Genomic DNA, 11,832 nt, shown 5'->3' on the forward strand with positions numbered 1-11,832 from the left:
ATATTCCCCCCTCAAGATGCTTTCTGCTCCCCATTTTCATTTAGGCAGATCAAGATAATTACGAGGAATTTTTCTGAGTACCATGACTTTTGCGGGGTCTGCGCTTTGAGGGGGACTGCTGCAACTTGCATCCCTTCAACTGTGGTGGTTATCAATCTAGTGAGACAGGGAGTAAGGCAAGGAATAAAAATCAAACCAGTCAGAGCACACAAAAATACAAACCCTACTTTCTTCCACCAGGGTCCTCCAAGTAGATTAGACCACCAGTCTTTACCACATGTGTTTTCCCACATTTGTATTGGTACATGGGCTATTTTCCTAATCTCTTTGGCTATCTCTAAGACTGCTTTTCCGTTATCATCTATTTGGAGACAACAATTAGAAAGGTTGAACCTTCCGCAGACTCCGCCATCCTCTGCGAGTAAATAGTCTAAGGCCATTCGATTTTGATATATGGCTTCTCTCATCTGAGAACTCTGTCGGGCCAGTAACTCGAGAGCAGTGGCAGTTTGGTTAGTAATTATTTCCAAGATCGCCTGCAACCTGATGATTCTATTTAGCATGTATATTGGTGTCCGGTATCCCCAACTCCCATCATTAGCCCATGTAGCTGGTCCATAATACTCAATAATCCTTTGAGGGGGCCACTCATCCTCCTTCCACTTTTGGGAGCCACCCCGTGTCAAACTTACATCAATACTTCTCTTGGTCCTTTTCCAATCATCATACAAAGAGACTCCCAACTTATTTCCAACCTCAGATGGTAGCAAAAAGAAAGCTGGTACAATTACCCCAATATAGCAGGTTTCTGTCCACCTCTGTGGCAGTACCGTATAGGCTCACCTTCCGCAAATCCAATAATGTCCTTTTAAGGCCCTGTTCTCCCCTCCCAAGGCCAGGGGGTCACGGTTCCACCAGAAAAGAGGGGGATAGTATTTGTTGTCCCTATGCCCTAAAGGGCCGGTGTAATGGTCACTCGGTTTAAGCTGACATCTCCATACGCCATCTTTATCCCTATACTCGCACTCGGTTATTTCATTTGTGTCATTTGAGGCACTCCAATATCTATTAAACCACGCCATCATGCCAGTCGGGTGCGCCCATTGCCAATTATAGAAGTAAGGTATGAATCGTTCACTTCGGGTCTCATTATATGTCTGACATTTTGTAATGTTAGGATCGAAACGTGATACTCTTGCCCTTCTGACCTTTTTGAAGCAGGTGTCTTCATCATACGGGGATGATTGTGGAGTGGATGGGTTACATTTCATCCACGTGGAGTTTGGGAGCTTAACAGCAGTAGAATTCCATTGACCTGCATACTTGCTGCAATTAAGGGCATAACAGGTAGTGCATGTTCGGACCCATTTCAATGTCCATGTACACTGGCTATGTCCCAAACTCCTCCCTGTACCATTATTGCTAATACAGTACTCTCCTAATGCCACTTGGGAAAGATCCCAGCTGCGGTTCTCATCCCATTCTTGACCAGTACTCTTAACATCCGCCTTATCACTTACCAACCATTTTGGGGCCAAAGGAAAAGCCCTCCAAGGCCACTGTTCTCCGGCCTCTCAGAGTCCCCCACAGGCCCAGCAGTTGGTGAGATTGAAGGTACCTGCAATTCTTTCCATCATGTCAACATACAAATTTGTCCCTGGGGGAGCAATTGGGGGAAGCAGGGATATAGGCTGGCGGCTAGGGCTGCTCAATCCTGCTTCTCTTACTACATAGATAACAAGGCATATTAAGATTCCCACCATATTCTCCCGTTCTTGACATCAAATACAGCCTAAACTTTTTCTTTTTACTTTCTTGTCTAATTTTCTGAACTTCGATTAAGCCGTCTCAGGCGCACTTGGAAATCACCAGTAGGTTCACAGCTCCACTTGCTGGCTTCTTGTTCCGAGGACGACTCAGCTTCCGGAGTGAGTTTGTCCTGGGAGTTGGTGTCCTCTGATGCTCGTGGATGTCGTTTCACACGGGTATGGTGTATCCAACGGTCATGGCCAGCAATCTTTACAGCAGTGTGGGTTGTTAGAAGTACCTGGGAAGGGCCACTCCACCTCTCAGTCAAAGGTTCCTTTTTCCACTGCTGCACCAAGACCCAGTCTCCCGGGGAGAAGTCATGTACCGGTACATCTAAAGGCAGATGCTGAAAGGAGGCTGCATACCTGTGAAGAGAAGACAAGACAGACTGCAAAGCAATAACGTACATATGAAGCTCGCTATTACCTAATTCAAAAGTTACATTTTCTCACATCCCAGGGGGTAAGACTCGAGGGGGTTTGCCAAACATAATTTCATATGGGGTTAATTTAATGCCCCGTCGGGAAGTGTTTCGAATGCAAGTAAGAGCTAGCGGCAATGCTTGAGGCCACTTAAGATGTGCTTCAATACAGATTTTGGTGAGTAGAGTCTTTAAGGTCCTATTCATGCGTTCCACTTGTCCTGAACTCTGTGGTTTCCATGGTGTGTGTAGTTTCTAAGTGATCTTGAGAGCTTGTGCGACTTCTTGAACTACCTTTCCCACAAAGTGTTGTCCTTGATCCGACTCAATGGACTCAGGCAGAGAATACCGGGGAATGATCTCCTGCAACAAATACTTCACTACTATAGCCACAGTGGCAGTCCTGGTGGGCCAGACCTCGACCCAACCAGAGAGCTGGTCTACCATGACAAGTAAAAACCCATGATGTCCGGACCGTGGGAGCTCGGCAAAATCAATCTGCCATGCTTGTCCAGGGTACGCTGCCCAGGGTCTACCTCCCATTGGCACAGGGGGTTTCCTTCGAGGGTTTACTTTCTGGCATGTGATGCACCTGGTAGCAATACGCTGAGCTTCTACATATAGCCCTGGGGCTACTGCTTGGCAGATCACTAGATCACCCATAGCCAAGCCTCCCATATGGGTTCTTGCATGGAGCTGTTGCAGCACCTCCCGAAGCAATGGCCTGGGTATCATGACCTTTCCTCCCGGTACTATCCACCACCCCGGGAGTTCTTTTTTGCACAAGCTTTCTGTGCAAATTTATCTTCTTCAGGGGAATACTGCGGGACTAAATCCTGGACGTATGGCCATATAGCATGGGACAAGGCCTGCCTGGATACTTCCTCCAATAAATGCGGCTTCCTTTGCGGCTTCGCTTGCTGCCGCATCAGCCTTTGCATTTCCAAGCTTATGCTTTTCCTCAGCAGCCTTCCCATGGGCCCGCACATGAATGACTGCTACCTCTTTAGGCTGGTGGAGTGCCTCTAGTAGCTTAATAATCTGGGGACCGTTAGCAATTTTATTCCCAGAAGCCGTAATGAAACCCCTTTCTTTCCACAATAGTCCATGCGCATAGACCGTAGAAAATGCATAGCGAGAATCAGTGTATATATTAACCCACTGGTCTGTCCCCAGCTGTAATGCTCGGGTGAGCACAGTGAGTTCCACGGCCTGTGCCGACCATGAGCTCGGCAATGACTCCCTCCATACTACCTTATCCAAGGTTACCACTGCACATCCTGTTCGTCTTTTTCCATCGATGACAGAGCTGGAGCCGTCTACGAAGTATTCAGCATCTGGGTCTTCAATTGGGTCCTCAGCAAGATCAGGCCGCACCTATGTGGTTTGATTCAGGACCTCAAGGCAGTCATGCGTTGGTCTCCCTGGTTCCGGCAGCAAGGTTGCAGGGTTCAAGGCTGTAGTATGTTTGAAAGTAAGTCCTGGATTAGAGAGCAAAAATATCTCATACCGTGATTGTCTGGAAGGGTTGAGAAACTTTCCTCCCTCAGTCCCTAGAATCTGGGGAACTCCATGTGGGGTGTGTACTTCCATGTCCGCACCCATGACTATCTTCTGGGCTTCTTCAACAACCACTGCTGTGGCTGCCACAGCCCGAAGACAGGCTGGCCACCCGAGTGCAACTGGATCTAGAACCTTTGAGTAATATCCCACGGGTCTCCAGGTTGGGCCTGATGGCTGTGTCAGCACCCCTGATGCGACCCCTCGATTCTCAAGAACATACAGTCGATATGGCTTTTTATTATTTGGGATGGCCAGGGCAGGGGGTTGGGTTAGTGCTGCCTTAAGCAGATCAAAGGCATGCTGCATTTCTTTATTCCATTTCCATTCAGTGAGACTCTCCTCAGTCAGGGAGTCATACAGTGGTCTAGCCTTTCCACCATAATCTGGTATCCATAGTCGACAGAACCCAGTTAGCCCTAGGAATGCCCGCAGCTCCTTGGGTGACTTAGGTGAGGTTAGACCTTGGATTGCCTGTATGCGATCTGCACTCAGGGCTCTGACTCCTTTTGAGAGCTTATATCCCAAAAATGTAACTTGAGGCTGACATATTTGGGCTTTCTCTCTAGAGACTTTATATCCTTTTTCCCCTAGGGTGTTTAGCAGTGATCTGGTGGCTTCCTCGCAGAGTTGCAAATTTGGGCTTGCAACTAGCAGGTCATCCACATACTGGAGGAGAGTCACTGCGGGGTGTGATCCCTTCCACTCCTCCAAGTCCTTCTGAAGGGCAAGCCTGAAAATATGGGGGGCTGCTATGAATCCTTGTGGGAGAACTGTCCACATGAGCTGGGCTTTATGGAAAGTATCTGAGTCCTCCCATTCAAAAGCAAACAATTTTTGACTCTCTCGGTGAAAGGGAATGGAGAAGAAAGCATCTTTCAAATCTAGCACTGAAAATATTTCAGCTTCCCCCGGTACTTGTGTCAAAATCGTGTGTGGGTTCGGGACTACAGGATGGTCTGAAAGGACCTTCTTAGTTACTGCTCGCAGGTCTTGGACCAGTCTGTATGAGACCCCATCTGCCTTCGGCACTCCAAGAATGGGGGTATTATATGGTGAGGACCCTTCCACTAGCCATCCGCACCTCTTGTATAGAATTCTCTATTAACGGCTTGAGTCCAGCTGTGGCCGCTCGGCTGAGTGGATACTGCTTTACCCGAACGGGCCCCTCCCCATCCTTGAGTATGATCCTTACCGGGGAGACCGACTTAGCTTGCGCAGGGGTTCCATCAGCCCATACCGAAGGGTCTACTCCAGTCATGTGATCTTCAGAACTTACTGCAGGGCGTCGGTCCTCCAGGAGAGCCATCTGATAGTTCGAGCTCTGCTTGACAGGTAGCTGGACCACCATCTGGTCGTCTCTGAAAAATATCTCAGCTTGCAATTTTGTGAGTAGGTCCCGCCCAAGTAGTGCAACCAGGCAACTTGGAGAATATACAAAGGAGTGCTCAAGCACATGGTCCCCCACTTTGGTGAGGAGTGGTTTACAAACAGGGAGTCGGGATTGCGTTCCCTCAATCCCTTCCACAAGTACATGCTGTTCACTAGTTCCTGCACAGGGGTTTTTTTCTGGAATCATTGAAAATGTAGCCCCAGTATCCACCAAGGCTTCAAAGTTTTTGCCACCAACCCTAATGATTACCATGGGATCTTCTCGGGCTCCAACCCAAAGGGTAGTGGTCTTAGATCCCCGTCCCCTTCATTCTGTGTCCTCACCCTTTTCCTCTGCCCGCATGAGGTGACCTCTTGGTTCCCCCTCTCTCTTCTCCTTCAACTTTGGGCATTCCCTCTTCCAGTGTCCTTTCTCTTTGCAATAAGCACAAACGTCTTCTCCCACTCTTTCTTCTTTCCCTTTCTGCATCCCAGCCTTTCCAGGGTTACCTCCAGTTATAGCAGCTGCCAGCGCTGCCATCTGTCGCTGAGCCTTTTTATCCTCCTTGCGCTCCTGCACTTGCTCACGATTCCCATATACCTTATATGCAATTTCCACCAGCTCTGAAATCGGTTTCCCAGCACCTCCCTCAGTTTTCTGTAACTTCTTACGAACATCAGCAGCGGATTGACCAATAAACATAAGATTTACCATGCGTTGATTATCTGGGGCTTCTGGATCTAGGTCCGAAAACCTGCGGAACGCCTCATACAGCCTCCCAAGGAAAGCTGAGGGATCCTCTTCTCTTCCCTGTCTCACTTCATACAATTTAGACAGATTAGTAACCCGAGGCACTGCCTTCCCGTTGCTTCCACTATAATCCCCAGATACCGTGCACTCAGCCCTCTTCCTTCTGCAGTATGATTATCCCATCTCGGTTCCTCAACAGGGCAGGTATCATGCAAGGTACGACCAGCAGCTCCCTCAGCTTCTACCCTGGCTGCTGCAATGTACTCTTCTGTCCCCAACACTAATCTCCTCTCCTCCGGGGTCAGGAGGGTTTGGAGCATCATCTGGACATCAGCCCAAGTGGGTCGATGGGTTTGCCCAATAGATCGAAACAGGTCCCTCATCTTTTCAGGGTCTTCACGAAAAGAGGGGCTCTGATTCTTCCAGTTAAATAAATCTGAAGTACTAAATGGGGTGTAAACAAAAGTTGCATTGCCCCCCTCTCCGATAACCTCTCGCATCGGGCAATTCAGCACCGGCTGTGATTCTACAGTCTTGTGCAAATAATAGCCTTTATTCCCTGATTCAGATGGGGCACTTGGCTGAGGCTCACGCTCTGAATCATAGGTATATTTTGATACGCCAGTGGTGGTTTCCCTGAGGGAGGGAGCGGTGGTGCAGAGGGACTGGATCCTGAGGAGGTGTCTGATTCATCCTCGCTACCTGACAGGGCGACCAGAGAGCGGGTCCGATACTCAGTCAATTCAGAATTCCCCCCCTCATTAGACTCAGGGAGTACAGGCGGTCCTCCTCGAGTCTTTCCTTTAACAACCATCACAAGAGACTTTACTAAGCATTTCTTAATCCAAGGTGGCTGATTTTGAACCACCCACAACCAACAATCAATATAAGGAAATTGATTCCAATATCCGTTCTGCATAACTATTTCATGGATAGCTATCACTTCTTTTACTACAAAGGATCCTTTCGGGGTCCAGTGGACCCCAAATGCTGGCCACTCGAGTTGACAAAACTTAATTAAATCACCCTTTTTCATCTTCACTCCGTAATCTGCCTGCTTCGCAAATTTACTGAAGTTCCATAATATACATCCTAAAGCCGTATCTGGGCTCTCTACACGGGAGCGACCTGCACCCATTGCCCACAAGAGTGTGCCCAACGCACACCAAATACCAAAAGATCCTAGTTACAGACGGTTCTTATATACCAGGCCGAAAGTTTCCCGGTATTAAACCAAATAGAAATTTGTTCCTGTATCCAGACCAAATTGGGCAAGGGAATTCGTATACTCACTCAGATACCCCAGAGATCTCGATCAGAATGCTGGAGTGTGTGTCTGGCGTCCTCAGAAACCAAAAATTTGCACAGGAGCCTTTAACTTCCCGAATATCCCGACTCACGTCTCAAAACCCCCGGGTGAGCCCAAAAAGCTGGCTCGGTGCGCACTCCCCGTGGTGCCAGAGACGGTTAGCAGCACAAAAGGTGTATTTGCAAATAGGGTCAGAGCAGAGCCAAAAGACTCAGATTACTCCGAACCCCTGAGGAACTTTTCAGCTGGTTTTTATCCTTTCCTTCCTGGGCACGTGTGCAGAAACAGGAACTCTTACAGCTCATTTCCATTTCATACAAACATGTATGTGGCTACGTCACTTCATCCATCGCATGTATATTATAATTAACTACTTAAGTATGCAGGGTGGAAAAGTAAATATGCATCAGCTAATTGCGCATGCTCAGAAAGTTCTTTAGGTCACCAAGAGTTTAAATCCCCCACCCTTCCAAGGACACAGTCAGTTGAATTCCAGCTTCTGTAATCTGCATGAGAAAGACCAGGGGGAGTGTGGGGGAGAGAGTGATTTAAGAAAAACTGTAGCAAGGCTGGCCAAGGAAAAAAAAGTCCTTGGCAGTGTTTTTTTGCTTATCAGGTACGAGATGCAAACTGTGCATTTCTAACAACACTCCATTTCTAACAATGCAACAGTCAGGATCCAAAATCTGGTATATGAAACAGATCTGTGGTGCACTTCAGAGCTCCCCAAAACCACAAATGCTTAAAGGGTGCTCCTTCATTGAGTCCCATGTGCTTTATTTCCAAGCAACCATTTACCCAAGAATTCCTCACACATAACAACATGGCACCAAACTGGCAGCACCAAGATCCACTGACACAACAGCACTGATAAGGCCCTGCCTGTGCAACGGCAGGGAAGTAACTGGTTAATGTATGTTCAGAAGATTCTAGGATAAGGACAAGCTTTCACACTATAGAGCAGTGCTTCTCAACTTTCTTTGACTCAAGATACCTCTTGATACACTTGAGCCCCCCTCCTCCCTCCCCCACCTTGGAAAATGCCAGCTCTTAGTTTTCCTTTGTTTCTGGAGTACAGGAAGATAACAGAGGAAATCTTCTGTTGTAGAGAGCTCAAAAAGGCCACCACAATTTAGAATGATGCTATATAATTTTATTTGAATTCTCTGGGTTTATCTTATCTTTTGTGTGCAGGAATTTGCATACTTGATGGTGTCAGTTGTGTGCAGCACTCCACATTACCCTTAAAGGGATCACATACCACCCGAGGGTGCTGTAGCACATTGCCTGACAATCACTGCTATAAGAGAAGGCAGGATCCCCCACAGTTCTTGCCAATCTGATGGGGCATAGGGGGAAGTGACTATCACATACTGAGGTCTGAAGGCCATGTCAAACCAGGCTGCTTTCTGAAAGAGTTAGATGTTCTGGTCAGGTGTCTACACCACAACAGACCAACACGAGGCTGTTTGGTCCATAAAGCGCCACCTGAAAGCAGCATGGTTTTTCAGAAGTGCAGGGCCCTTCCGTGCTCCCATTCTGACCTCAATGGGAGCAGGAGCCAGCCTTTCATGCGACGAAAGCCCTGCAGCCCCATATTTGCCTCCAGTAGTCTGTTGCTGTCTTGCTAATTGAGAAAAAGGGGGACACATTCCCTGATCATACTCTTCCTGGTGGGAAAGTGAAAATAGCAGCAGCTTTTGGGGGTGAATTTCAAGCACATTGCTACTTGGCATTTGCTGCCTCCCATTACTAGTGTGCGCAGGAAGCTCTGACCCAGCCCCAGGGGGCACGGGGGAATCAGGTGGCATGTAGCTGTACCAAGCTGCCCCTCCCCCTGCCTGTACCCCCTCAACAGTTGTCCCTGCTGCTGTCTCTTGCCTGTCCTTGCCTTGCTGCACAGGGGCCTGGTATCAGCAGTGAGGTCAGACACAGGCTTGAGATTTGCGACCCATGGGGACAAAAGGTTGCCAGGCTGGAATGGGCTCCCAAGAGGGGTGGTACTCTCTCTACCTTGGGGATCTTCAAGAGGAGGCTGGACAGGTATTTGGTGGACAGATATTTGCCTGGGGAGATATGGCCCCAGCACCCGTTCCTGCCCAGGGCAGGGGGTCGGACCTGATGATCTGTTTAGGTCCCTTCCGACCCTAAGCAATATGATACTATGATACAGGCCAGCACTGGAACAAGCAGGTCCCTGAGGAGACTGGGCACAAAGCCAGTCTGGGCCCTGCAAGGGGAGGCCAGGCCAGCTCCATGGGACAGAGAAGCTGTTGCCTCCAGGCCTATAGCTGGCGTGAGCCTCTGGCTGTGTCTGGCTGGGTTGCACAGGGAGCAGACCCAGTCTCAGCACCTCTCTAATGAGGTCCCTGTGGAGCAGAGGGGTCTACCACGACCATATTGTTAGAAATGCGCAGCTTACATCTTGCATCTGATAAGAAAGAAATACTGCCCAAGGCTCCTTCCTCCCCCGGTCCCGCCTTAGCCTTTCTCATGCTGATTGCAGAAGCTGGAATTCAATTGACTGTGGCCTTGGGGTATGAACTTTTGGAGAACTGTTGTAGTTTCTGGGCATGCTTAATTAGCTGATGCATATTTACCTCTCCGCCCTGCATACTTAAGTAGCTAATTATACTATACATGCGATGTATGTAATGATGTAACTACATGTATGCTTGTATGAAATGGAAGTAGCTGTAAGAGTTCCGGTGTCTGCACACGTGCTCAGGAGAGAGAAGATAAATTCCACTTGCAAATACCAATGCTTTGTCAGAGTAATCTGAGTACCTGACTCTGCTCTGACCTTTGTTTGCAGACAAATACAACCTTTTATACCGGCTGATGAGTGTGTGTCTGTGATTTTTGCGGGCCTCCAGAGAAACGAACCACAGTTTATGCATCAATTGGTGACCCAGATGGGATGTCTTCTGGACCACCCCGGAACCCAGTGACAAGATCGGCCCTGCCGCCATGGGGAGTGTGCACCGAGCCGCCTTTTTGGGCTCGCCCAGGGGGCTTGAGACGTGAGTCGGGGTATCCGGGAGGTTAAAGGCTGCCTGTGCAAAATTTTTGGTTTCTGAGGACGCCAGACACACATTCCGGCATTCTGATTGAGATCTCTAGGATACCTGAGTGTGTATACGAATTCCCTTGCCCAATTTGGTTTCTGGATCCGGGGGCAAAGATTTGTTCGATTTGGTTTTGTACCGGGAGATTTTTGGCCCGGTATTTGGCATGCGTAAGACGTACTTTTGCGAACCGTCTGTAACTAGGATATTTGGTATTTGGTGTGCGTTGGGTGCACTTTTGTGGGCATTAATATGGGTGCAGGTACGTCCCATGTAGAAAACTCAGGTACTCCTCTGGGTTGTGTTTTACGGAACTTTAGCAAATTTGCAAAGCAGGCAGATTATGGGGTGAAGATGAAAAAGGGTGATTTAATTAAGTTGTGTCAACTCGAATGGCCAACATTCGGGGTCCACTGGACCCCGAAAGGATCCTTTGTAGTAAAAGAAGTGATAGCTATCCATGAAATAGTTATGCAGAATGGACATTGGAATCAATTTCCTTATATAGATTGTTGGTTGTGGGTGGTTCAAAATCAGCCACCTTGGATTAAGAAATGCTTAGTAAAGTCTCATGTGATGGTTGTTAAAAAAAAAAAAAAAGCCTCGAGGAGGACCGCCTGTACTCCCTGAGTCTGATGAGGAGGGGAGGGATCCTGAATTAGCCAAGTACCAGGCTCATTCTCCTGTCACCCTAACAAATAGCGAGGATGAATCAGACACCTCCTCAGGATCCAGTCTCTCTGCACCACCGCTCTCTCCCTCAGAGAAATCACCACCGGCATATCAAAGCATACCTAATGATTCAGAACGTGTGCTTCAGCCAAGTGCCCCATCTGAATCAGAGAATAAGGGCTATTATTTGCGCAAGACTGTAGAATCACGGCCGGTGTTAAATTGCCCGATGCGAGAGGTTATCGGAGAGGGGGACAATGCAACTTTTGTCTACACCCCATTTAGTACTTCAGATTTATTTAACTGGAAGAATCAGAGCCCCTCTTTTCGTGAAGACCCTGAAAAGATGAGGGACCTGTTTCGATCTATTGGGCAAACCCATCGACCCACTTGGGCTGATGTCCAGATGATGCTCCAAACCCTCCTGACCCCGGAGGAGAGGAGATTAGTATTGGGGACAGAAGAGTACATTGCAGCAGCCAGGGTAGAAGCTGAGGGAGCTGCTGGTCGTACCTTGCATGATACCTGCCCTGTTGAGGAACCGAGATGGGGTAATCATACTGCAGAAGGAAGAGGGCTGAGTGCACGGTATCTGGGGATTATAGTGGAAGCAACGGGAAGGCAGTGCCTCGGGTTACTAATCTGTCTAAATTGTATGAAGTGAGACAGGGAAGAGAAGAGGATCCCTCAGCTTTCCTTGGGAGGCTGTATGAGGCGTTCCGCAGGTTTTCGGACCTAGATCCAGAAGCCCCAGATAATCAACGCATGGTAAATCTTATGTTTATTGGTCAATCCGCTGCTGATGTTCGTAAGAAGTTACAGAAAACTGAGGGAGGTGCTGGGAAACCGATTTCAGAGCTGGTGGAAATTG

This window comes from Crocodylus siamensis, chromosome 1 (genome assembly GCF_052110815.1).
Source record: "Crocodylus siamensis isolate JL-2025a chromosome 1, ASM5211081v1, whole genome shotgun sequence".
Classification (NCBI taxonomy): domain Eukaryota; kingdom Metazoa; phylum Chordata; order Crocodylia; family Crocodylidae; genus Crocodylus; species Crocodylus siamensis.